The sequence below is a fragment of the Dipteris shenzhenensis genome, chromosome 20 (assembly GCF_047967505.1).
Source record: "Dipteris shenzhenensis isolate YYH24624 ecotype China chromosome 20, Dip_SZ_1.0, whole genome shotgun sequence".
In the NCBI taxonomy this organism is placed as follows: Eukaryota; Viridiplantae; Streptophyta; class Polypodiopsida; order Gleicheniales; family Dipteridaceae; genus Dipteris; species Dipteris shenzhenensis.
This window is the reverse complement of record NC_141615.1, coordinates 18,928,958-18,940,187: the sequence shown is the minus strand read 5'-3', so window position 1 is coordinate 18,940,187 and position 11,230 is coordinate 18,928,958.

Genomic DNA, 11,230 nt, shown 5'->3' with positions numbered 1-11,230 from the left:
TCGAAAGTGCCTACTATGGCATTGACTTCATGAAAACAAGCAGACTTTAAACTTGTAGGCCATGCGTAACTAGGGTTGGCATCGCAAATCACCTCACAGACTCTCCTCACAACTTGTTTCGAATCTTCCGCTGACTTGTAAGCATTCAACAACTCTTCTTTCCTCTCTTGGCTTTCCTCATCTTCACCATTTTTTTCAATATAGCTTCTAGCCACTGCCATATCCTATATGAAAATTTAACTCGTTCGCATAAGAAGTATGTGATTAAAAGAAGTGAAAAAGAAAGCTAAGGATATTCACCTCTTCTGCTGAGTTCAAATCAAGCAGCCATGTTCGTAACATATCCTCCTCGAATGATTTTCCCTTCATTGGTCTATACAAAAGAGATCTAAGACAGAATTTGAGTTCAGTAAATGAAGTCAGGTAGTAACTAGTCATTGTCTTAGAGGGAAAGTGGGAGAAGGAGAGTGAGGGACCAATAGCAAGGGATGCATAGTGAGCTACCCCTCCTTTAAGAGTGATAGAAAGTGAGGGAAGACGTAAAGTGAAAGATGAATACAAGTTAATCAGAAGGACTAGGATGTAAGAAATAAGAGAGTATTTGTGGAAGGACTACGATGGAAGATTACAAGTGCACTAAGGCATGATGTGTTCGCTATGATAAGGATAAGGGTTGGAATAAAGTGAGAGAAGCATTGGAAATGCTCTACTTTAAGTGAGTGGAGACTGTCCAACTGAATAAAATTTTGCAGAGCATTGGGAATGCTGTACTTTAAGTGAGTGGAGCATTGGGAATTGATACTTTTCCATGAAATATATTACAAATATTACATCATCACATATTCATATCAAAATTCTCATCACAGAAGGCTATATTTCCTAATAATCACATCATCACACATTCATATCATAAAATTGTGTGCATGAAATAAATATATAAATATCATGACTAAATGCCACTTAAGTAATAAGTCAGAAATTGGTGTATAATTAACAAAAACTACAATATGATTCATACATTGCAACAAATAAATGTCAACCATAATATTCATGGAGTAATTAACAACATCATGAGAATATGCTCCTCATGCATATATACAAACACAACATCATACATGCATCACAACTCTTTTGATGCTTCTAATGGAGACTGTGGCGACTCTTCTGATGCTTCCAATGGAGGCTGTGGTGCTCTAGATGTACACTCAGTCTCTACTTCTTTTGTAGTATGTAGTGCTTTTGGAGTAGACTCAGTATCCTCTTCCTTAAATGCAAGCGGAGGCTGTGGCAACTCTTCGGATGCTTCCAGTGGAGGCTGTGGTGTTGTAGGTGTACATTGAATCTCTACTTCTTTTGTAGTGTGCAGTGCTTTCATAGTAGACTCAGTCTCCTCTTCCTTAAATGCAAGCTCTGATATTGCTTCAATTGCACGTTGTATTCTAATGGCAACAATTAGGTCTCGAATGATTTCAGCCCTAAACAATTGTATATCCTCCTCTGAATATTTGAGCTCCAAAGAGTCTTCCGATGAGATCTGTGGCTTAAGTGAGAAAATTTCTTTGAAAATCAACATGCAGTTGTAGGCAACTCTCCACCCACAACTATGCCCATCTTCCTGCTCTACTACTAAATGCTTTTGGAAGTCTACCGAGTCTTTGTACTGTCCTGTTTCTCTGATAGCGGATACCAACTTCTCAATCAACCTGCTCATCATGACATATTAAAAAAACTTAGTGTGTCTATTACATAAGGTACATAATATAGAAGTAACAACAGATTAATAGAATACTTACGTTTGCACTAAGCCATGAAAGCCTAGAATCGAGTTAACAAACCAACAATAGTTGTCTTCAAGGTCCCAAACCACCAGACTCCAATGTTCCCTACTCGAATAATTAATAACCATTATTATTTAACACAATGTTGCTAGTATAAGATGAAAATAAAGGTTGCCATGATACTTACATCTCATGATATGCCATAAATAGGACTCGCATGCCATGTAAATGTAAAGGCTGTAACCATTTACAAACATCGGCTATTGTCTTTCTGCTATCGCTAAGTATAGGAGAAAGGAAGGAATCTAACATATACACATGGTTTTGTACGGCTCTACCAAATCGTGAGATAACTATACTGCACCAACAAGTAAATGAATATTAGCTTATTAGATTTAATCAAAATATTGAATTATCCAGCAGAGAAAAAGTTTGTATCAAACCTGAGAATGGCCATCATAACATTGTTATTGACCTCATTTGAAGCTCTAGAGAGGATTGAAATCTCCTCTCCCCTCAATTCAACCTCAATTCAAGATAGAGGTCTATGTTGAATCATAACCCTAACATTAAAAGAGCTTCCCAATTCTTCCAATGAAGCCATGTTTGTAGAGTTGAGGTCTTCTATCCCCTTTGACTCTTTGATGGCATTCATTTCGCACTCCTCTGAGCCATTATCTATTTGCCTTGTGGGAGGGTCCATAACGTCGCCCTTAATGAGTGCTCGAATGGTACATGTTATAAATGCATAGAGATGCAAATCCGTATATGTTGATAGTGTGGTGTCATTTTGTATCTCAAAAATTTGACCAAGTACCAAAAAGCAATTGTAGCCCACCCTCCATCCATAGTTATAGATGTGGCTATTCTCTTGATGTGATACCTGACATGTTATATACTCTATTTGTTGTGCCAAGTCACATTGCCGCATTACTGTGTCGATAGCACCTACTAACTTTTGAGCTGATCTGCACATCAAAACATATAACAACAGTGAATATGTGCATTGCATATCAATCTTCATGTCAAGAAGTGACAACAAGTGTAGTCTATACTTACTCTAACACAGTGCCATGGACGGATGTCATTGAGTTGGCAAAGAAGCACTTCTTCGCAAAGATGTCCACGACTACCAGACTCCAATGTGAGCTGCATTATCAATAAAGAATAATTACTGTGTTTGAGACAATTTTAGCAATGCAATAGAAAAACCAAGTAGGGTTTGATGCTTACTTCTCATAATATACTGTAAAAATAACTCGTGCGTCATTCATAGGAACGTGCTTCAACCACTTGCAAACATCCTCTTTGGTTTCTTCTTTGTTGCTAAGCACTTTTGAAATACGAGGATCGAGCATATATGAAGCGGTTTGTATATTTTGCAAAAAATTTGCTATAACATTACTATATTAAAAAAAAAAGTATTAGCTTCTTGGGTTTAATCAAAATAAGCAAAGTATAAAGCCAAGGAAAAGGCTGCATCAAACCTGAGGATGGTTGTAATGACTTTGACATTAACCTCTTTCTTAGGATTCAAGAGGATTGAAATCTCTTCTTCACCAAATTCAAAAAAATGAGGTTGTCAAATTAACAACATAGCGGTGAATGAACTTCCAATCTGCTCCAATAGATTCATATTTTCATGACTCATCTTATTGAGAGAGTAGTCTACATCGTATTCTTCTCCACTTGCTATGTCTTCTACATCCTCCTTCTGCTATAAAAATATAAAAAAGTTATGCGATGTACACATCCCAAATAAAGGCTTAAACAAGCAGATAAGGTTTCATACATGCTTTCATTAGAGTGAGTCTCTCCTCTGCTTGGAGCAAAAATTTAAAAAGTAAGGTTTCATACATGCTTTCATTAGAGTGAGTCTCTCCTCCTCTTGGAGGGAAAATTTAAATAGTTATGAGATTTACACATCCTCAATAAAAATAAAGGTTTAAATAATAATAGAAGTATAAAGATAGCATGCTTTCATTAGACTCAGTATCTTCTCCTCTTGGAGGAAAATATAAAAAAGTTATGAGATTTACACATCCCAATTAAACCCAATTAAAGGCTTGAACAAGCATACAAGTATAAAGATAAGGTTTTATACATGCTGCAATGTAGTTATATTTTCAGGTTGTTTCCCAATGGTAGTAATTAGACACTAAATACTCTCCGCCCGAAATGCTAGCAAATCGGCTTCTATATATGATTCCATTTTGACTGGTAACTCCAAATCAAAAATCTATCTAAGAAACAACATGCAGTTGTAGGCAACTCTCCACCCACAGCTGTGCCCATCTTTTTGCTCCACTGGTAGATGTCTTTTGAATTCTACTTGATCTTGTTGCTCCATGGTTGTTCTGATAGTAGATACTAGCCGATATGCAGCACTGTTCATCATGACATATTAAATATATTAATATGTCATGATCATAAGATACAAAATAAGAAAGTATCAAAAATATTAAGAGAATAATTGCCTTGGGGAGTCGGCATGATAGCCTTCCATTGAATTCACAAACCACAAACGGTTGAGTTCAAGGTCCCTAACGATCAGACTCCAATGTGAGCTACACGACCAGAATAAAAATGATTATTATTTTACACAAACTTGCCAAAGAAATAGTAAAAATAAGGTTAGAGTTGATACTTACGCCTCATGATAAGGCATTAAGATGACTCGCACCCCATCTAAATTCAAAGGGCGTAGCCAGTCACAAAAATCTTCTATAGTCTTTTGAGGAGAGCTAAGAATAGAAGAAAGGAGAGCATCGAGCATGTAGACATGATGCTGCACTGCACTACAAAGTTGAGAAATAACTACACTGCACCAAGAAATAAACAAACATTAGCTCATAGAATTGATTTGCATTCTACAATAGGAAACTGATATATAACTACACTGTGAATAAATAAACAAATGTTATCTCATTGAAGTAGTAAAAAATAAACAAACGTTACCTCAGAATGGCCAAGATAACACTGTCATTAACCTCTTTTAAAGGATTGGAGAGGATTGAAACCTCCTCTCTACCAAAGCTCAAATACTGAGGTTCTCATTTCAAAACGATCCTAACTTCAAATGAGCTCTCCATTTTATCCAATGCAGCTAAATTTGTAGAATGGGTCTCTGTCATAGCTTGTATTCTATGTTTGGGCTCATTTTGCTTTTCCATGGTGTCTTTAAAGCTCTTGTGCTCATGGGATTCTTCAATCAAATTTAGAGGTGGTTGCATTGTTGAAGTAGAAGGGAATGCCTCCATATTGACTTCATCCATTTCTTCTCCCTCTATTGCCTGTAAACAAATATGAAAGATTAGATTCATTATCTTTAAATTTAAATCTTATTTGAAAAATTGTATTTAGATGAGAAATAGAGAGTTCATACCGCTAAGTATTGTGGTAGTGGCCTTTTTTCATAACCGTGTGAGCCATAATTATCAAAGAAGGCATCATCATGTTTGTCTTCATCCACCAACCTCTCTCTAAACGGGTCATGTAAGTCCATCTTTTCATCATCATCAACTAGGACATTATGATCTTCAAGGTAATCATCCATGTCATTAGTGTCCTTGTGGTCTATCTCTTTTTCATAGCCTGTGGTTAGATCTGCTTGAAGCTGAAAATAAGCCATGAAATGCTTATTTTCAATAATATTTGTGGAGTTGCCTTTTTTGAGGAGATCCTCAAATAAATATCCCATCCTGCACAAGGTGACCTCCCAACCTGCCGGTAGCAAATTCTCCATCATGGTAAGCAAGAGACTCCCACTTTTTGCAGGACTTCCATAGTTGTTTTTTTGATAATGTATGGACCTGGGTATATCTTGCTCTTATAGCATCAATCTCAAATTATTTGAATTCCCTCTTATGTTCTTTTGTAAGGAGTGATCAGGGTTGGGACTCCGCATACACAAAAATAATGATTCAAGAGATTGAATCGCTATGCCACATTCTCTCTTGCCTCTCTTTGCTGCATAAACACCACTATAGATCTTCAAATCTGATGAATATGCTCGCTCTAACCTGCATGGCTTCTTTGTCTTTTTTATCAACAAAAATGACAATGTTGCAAAGTGCCACTTTGCTAATGGCGGTATATACTGTTCTATCAATGAAGTTATGGATATCATCGCTAGAAACTTCATTGATAAAGAATAGTTGTGGCTTATCCCATGCTGACTCATTCTTGAAGAAGTCATCTTCTGAGACTTCCCTGAAGTTCACAAGCTTTCCAGACTCTGCTGTATCCTCTACATTGAATTGAAAGCTTTGGTGCATATCTGTCGGCATCCTTATCTCGCCGATTAATCTTTCCACATATGCAACCACCTGTTGTGGAATTTCTTTTCTCATATAAGAGGTTACTATTTCTGACCCATCTTCATCCTTTTTAATCCACCTGTTTGCCCATAGCTTTACCTTGGGTGTTGACAAAGAAGCTATATGCTTCACCACATTATAGTCAATGTTACAATGAGTAAGTGGAATTTGTTTCTCTGATAGCAAATACTTAATGGCACTATGCACTACATCACGCCTCACCTGTACATTGATGCATTCTTTCATGCAGTGGTCTTTGTCTTTTTTTCCAAAAAACCATTCTTTCTTTAAAATTTTTTGTGCTGCCATGGATGCATACTTGTCAGGTAAGTACTTTATAGGCCTCCACATCGTTGCCGTCAACTCCTTCTTATCCATTACCTTTGACTTTTCGGAGGTAAACAAAGGAGCTTCATAGGTCAACTATCCACGCTCACAAGCAATGCACGTTTCAAGCATCTCATTGAACACTTCAATAGGACGAAATATGATAGAAGTGTAGTTGGCATATTTGTCCCTCACCACCTTGAGGCTTGTCATACTTTCTTCTCGCTCTTGAGTTCCCCTAGGCACAACTGCACTCAAAGAAGTATAGAAGTTTGTGAGTGTGTCGGTGTCTGCTGGGGGATCCACTTTGCATGCAAGTCCGTTTCCCATACCTTGAGGTGCGTGCTAATTATTGTCACAATCGGATATGCTTTGCATGGTCGATCACGCATTATACATCATTTTTTCCCTAGTGATATGGACATCTGCAAAAAAACACGCCATTAGGTGTGTTATTTGACCAAGTACTTATCAAAAGGGTGTGCCTCATTGAGAAAATTGCCATACCACCTAGGTTGATGTACGAAAAGTGTTGTGCCCATGGCATATCCTTTGCATGGTCGATCGAGCATTAAATACTATTTTTGCTCTAGTGTCGTGCACATCCGTAAAAAAGCACGCTGCTAGGTATGTTATCCGATCAAGCACTTATGGTATGGGCGTGCCACTTTTCATGTAAGTCAATTCTACCTAGTTGAAGGTGTGTGCAAAGCATTGTGCCCATCGGATATGCTTTGCATTGTCAATCAAGCATAAAAGACCGTTTTTGCCTTAGTGTCATGCACAACCATGAAAAAACACGGTGCTAAGTGTGTTAATCAAACAAGTACTTATCGGATGGGGGCTCCAGTTTGCACGCAAGTCCATTTCAACTAGGTTGAGATGAGTGCAAAGTATTTTCACCATTGAATATGATCTGCATGGTCGATTACACATTATACAACATTTTTCCCATAGTGATATGCACATCCGCAAAAAAACATGCCCTTAGGTATGTTGTCTAGCAATGTACTTATCGGATGGGTGTGCCTCTTTAAGAACATTTCAATACCACCAAGGTTAAGGTGTAGGAAAAGTATTGTGCCCATAGGATATGCTTTGCATGGTCGATCGAGCATTAAATACCATTTTTACCTTAGTGTTATGCACATCCGTAAAAAAACACGCTGATAGGTGTGTTAACTATCCGATCAAGTACTTATGCGATGGGAATGCCACTTTGCATGTAAGTCAATTCCACCTAGTTGCAGGTGTGTGCAAAGTATTGTGCCCATCAGATATGCTTTGCATTGTCGATCAAGCATAAAACACCATTTTTGCCTTTGTGTCATGCACAACCATATGAAAATACGGCCGTAGGTGTGTTATTCAAATAAGTACTTATCGGATGGGGGATCCACTTTGCACGCAATTTTGTTTCAACTACCTTGAGGTGCGTGCAAAGTATTGTCACCATAGGATATGCTTTGCATGGTCGATCACACATTATACATCATTTTTTTCCTAGTGATATGGACATCCGCAAAAAAACACGCCATTAGGTGTGTTATCTAACCAAGTACTTATCGGATGGGTGTGCCTCATTGAGAACATTTCAATACCACCTAGGTGGAGGTGTACAAAAAGTGTTGTGCCCATCGGATATCCTTTGCATGGTTGATCGAGCATTAAATACTATTTTTGCTCTAGTGTCATGCACATCCGTAAAAAAACACGCTGCTAGGTATGTTATCCGATCAAGCACTTATGGGATGGGTGTGCCACTTTACATGTAAGTCAATTACACCTAGTTGAAGGTTTTCACAAAGTATTGTGCCCATCGCATATGCTTTGCATTGTCGATCAAGCATAAAACACCGTTTTTGCCTTAGTGTCATGCACAACCATGAAAAAACACGGTCCTAGGTGTGTTATTCAAACAAGTACTTATCCGATGGGGTCTCCACTTTGCACGCAAGTCCGTTTCAACTATGTTGAGGTGCGTGCAAATTATTGTCACCATCGGATATGCTTTGCATGGTCGATCACACATTATACACCATTTTTTCCCGAATGATATGCACATCTGCAAAAAAACACACCCATAGGTGTGTTATCTGACCAAGCACTTATTAGATGGGTGTTCCTCTTTGAGAACATTCCAATACCACCTAGGTTAAGGCATACGAAAAGTATTATTCCCATCAGATATCCTTTGCATGATCGATTGAGCAATAAATAATATTTTTTCTCTAGTGTCATGCACATCCGTAAAAAAACACACTGCTAGGTATGTTATCTGATCAAGCGCTTATAGTATGGGCGTGCCACTTTTCATGTAAGTCAATCCCACCTAGTTGAAGGTGTGTGCAAAGTATTGTGCCCATCAGATATGCTTTGCATTGTCAATCAAGCATAAAAGATTGTCTTTGCCTTAGTGTCATGCACAACCATGAAAAAACACGGTCCTAAGTGTGTTAATCAAACAAGTACTTATCGGATGGGGGCTCCAGTTTAAACACAAGTCCATTTCAACTATGTTGAGATGAGTGCAAAGTATTGTCACCATCGGATATGCTCTGCATGGTCGATTATGCATTATACAACATTTTTCCCATAGTGATATGCACATCTGCAAAAAAACATGCCCTTAGGTATGTTATCTGACCATGTACTTATCGGATGGGTGTGCTCTTTGAGAACATTTCAATACCACATAGGTTAAGGTGTGGGAAAAGTATTGTGCCCATCGGATATGCTTTGCATGGTCGATCGAGCATTAAATACCATTTTTGCCTTAGTGTTATGCACATCCAGAAAAAAACACGCTGCTAGGGAATGGAGTTCCACTTTGCATGTAAGTCAATTCCACCTAGTTGAAGGTGTGTGCAAAGTATTGTGCCCATCGGATATGCTTTGTATTGTCGATCAAGCATAAAACACTGTTTTTGCCTTAGTGTCATGCACAACCATGAAAAAACACGGTCCTAAGTGTGTTAATCAAACAAGTACTTATCGGATGGGGGCTCCAGTTTGCACGCAAGTCTGTTTCAACTAGGTTGAGATGCATGCAAGGTATTGTCACCATTGGATATGCTTTGCATGGTCGATTATGCATTATACAATGTTTTTCCCGTAGTGATATGCACATTCGCAAAAAAACATGCCCTTAGGTGTGTTATCTGACCAAGTACTTATCGGATGGGTGTGCCTCTTTGAGAACATTTCAATACCACCTAGGTGGAGGCATACAAAAAGTTTTGCGCCCATCGGATATCCTTTGCATGGTCGATCGAGCATTAAATACTATTTTTTCTCTAGTGTCATGCACATCCATAAAAAAACATGCTGCTAGGTATGTTATCCGATCAAGCACTTATGGGATGGGAATGCCACTTTGCATGTAAGTCAATTCCACCTATTTGAAGGTGTGTGCAAAGTATTGTGCCCATCGAATATGCTTTGCATTGTCGATCAAGCATAAAACACCCTTTTTGCCTTAGTGTCATGCACAACCATGAAAAAACACGGTCCTAAGTGTGTTAATCAAACAAGTACTTCTCGGATGGGGGCTCCAATTTGCACGCAAGTCCATTTCGACTAGGTTGAGATGAGTGAAAAGTATTGTCACCATCGGATATGCTGTGCATGGTCGATTATGCATTATACAACGTTTTTCCCATAGTGATACACACATCCGTAAAAAAACATGCCCTTAGGTATGTTATCTGACCAGGTACTTATCGGATGGGTCTCCCTCTTTGAGAACATTTCAATACCACCTAGGTTAAGGTGTAAGAAAAGTATTGTGCCCATCCAATATGGTTTGCATGGTCGATCGAGCATTAAATACCATTTTTGCCTTAGTGTCATGCACATCCGTAAAAAAACACGTTGTTATGTGTGTTATCCGATCAAGTACTTATGCAATGGGAGTGCCACTTTGCATGTAAGTCAATTCCACCTATTTGAAGGTGTGTGCAAAGTATTGTGCCCATTGGATATGCTTTGCATTGTCGATCAAGCATAAAACACCGTTTTTGCCTTTGTGTCATGCACAATGATATAAAAACACGACCGTAGGCGTGTTATTCAAATAAGTACTTATTGGATGGGGGTTCCACTTTGCACGCAAGTCTGCTTCAACTATGTTGAGGTGCATGCAAAGTATTGTCACCATCGGATATGCTTTGCATGGTCGATCACGCATTACACACCATTTTTTCCCTAGTGATATGGACATCCACAAAAAAACACGCCCTTAGGTGTGTTATCTAACCAAGTACTTATCGGATGGGTGTGCTGGGAAGGGGGAGGGAAGGGGGGGGCGATGGGAGAGGGGGGCTGGCTGGGGGGTGGAAAGGGGGCAGGGGGGGCTGGCCATGGAGGGGGGGAAGGGGGAGGAAGGGGGGGGCTGGTGGCCGCGGCCGCCAGTAGGAGGAAGGGGGGTCGGGGGGGTGGGGGCTGGCAGTTGCGACCGCCAGACCCCCTAGAGGGGGGGAAGGGGGGATGGGGGGGTGGAGGGGGGTGAGGGGCTGGCGGGGGGGGAGGGGGGGGCTGGTTGGGTGGGGGGGAAGGGGGGAGGGGGGGGAGGGGGGGGCCTAGCGGCCGCGGCTGCCAACAGGGGAAAGGGGGGAGGAGGGGCTAGCCGTGGAGGGGGGGAAGGGGGGTAGGGGGGAAGGGGGGGGAGGGGGGAGGGGGGGAAGGGGGGCGATGGCTGGCGGCCACGGCTGCCAGCCCCGTGGAGGGAGGGAAGGGGGGGGTGGCGCCCCCTCCAAGGGGAAGGGGGGCAGGAGGGAAGGGGGGATGGGGAGTGGAGGGGGAAGG